This window comes from Microtus ochrogaster, chromosome 2, assembly GCF_000317375.1.
Source record: "Microtus ochrogaster isolate Prairie Vole_2 chromosome 2, MicOch1.0, whole genome shotgun sequence".
NCBI classification, from domain to species: domain Eukaryota; kingdom Metazoa; phylum Chordata; class Mammalia; order Rodentia; family Cricetidae; genus Microtus; species Microtus ochrogaster.
Window position 1 is genome coordinate 19,846,038 of NC_022010.1, and position 682 is coordinate 19,846,719.

Below are 682 nucleotides of genomic sequence, written 5' to 3' on the forward strand. Positions count from 1 at the left end.
TCTGGAACTCACAGAGATCCGCCTGCCTCTGCCTGCCTCTGCCTCCCGAGTGCTGGGTAATCGCCCGGCCTCCGGATTGTCTTGAAAGAGCAGTTCAACGTGTACTGTTTTACATAGGAAATTCTTCTATATAAGCGGAAGTCTGACATTTACCAACCATAACTGGCTGGCGATTAGGCGCATCATCAACCACCTCACTCACTGTTGCATCATAAGCCTGGTCGTCCGCTCTAGCAGTCCGTATCCCGGCTGAGAAGCTGTTACTCGCTTGACATCAAGTTGTAGAAATTCATCAGTTTTTTAAATTAAGGAAAATGCTGAAAGTCACCTGCTGCTACTTTCAGTTCGGGACAACCCAGACACTCTGCACGCACACTTATGCCAAACAATCTGAAGCATCGATTTGTTCCTTCGAAAACCCAGCACGCATTTTCTTCACAGGTTCAATCTGGTACCGATTTGCTGCCTCTAACAAAGATGGGACATTGTTGCTATTCCCGGAAATGCTAGCAGCATAAGCAAATTCCACCAGTTGTTCAGTATCGGGTTCATCATCTTTGAGTTCTACTTCAAAGGACTTAGATTCCAGCGTGTTAGTTGTGGACATCAAGTTTATTTATTTATTTATTTATTTTTGTTTTTTTTTTTGTTTTTTTTTTTTTTGTTTTTCGAGACAGGGTTT

The 682-nt window shown here is 43.1% G+C and overlaps 1 pseudogene; it reads right to left on the reverse strand.

The window, feature by feature from the left end:
* Positions 1–376: 376 nt before the first annotated feature.
* LOC101997985 overlaps positions 377–682 on the reverse strand; it is a 704-nt pseudogene continuing 398 nt past the window's right edge.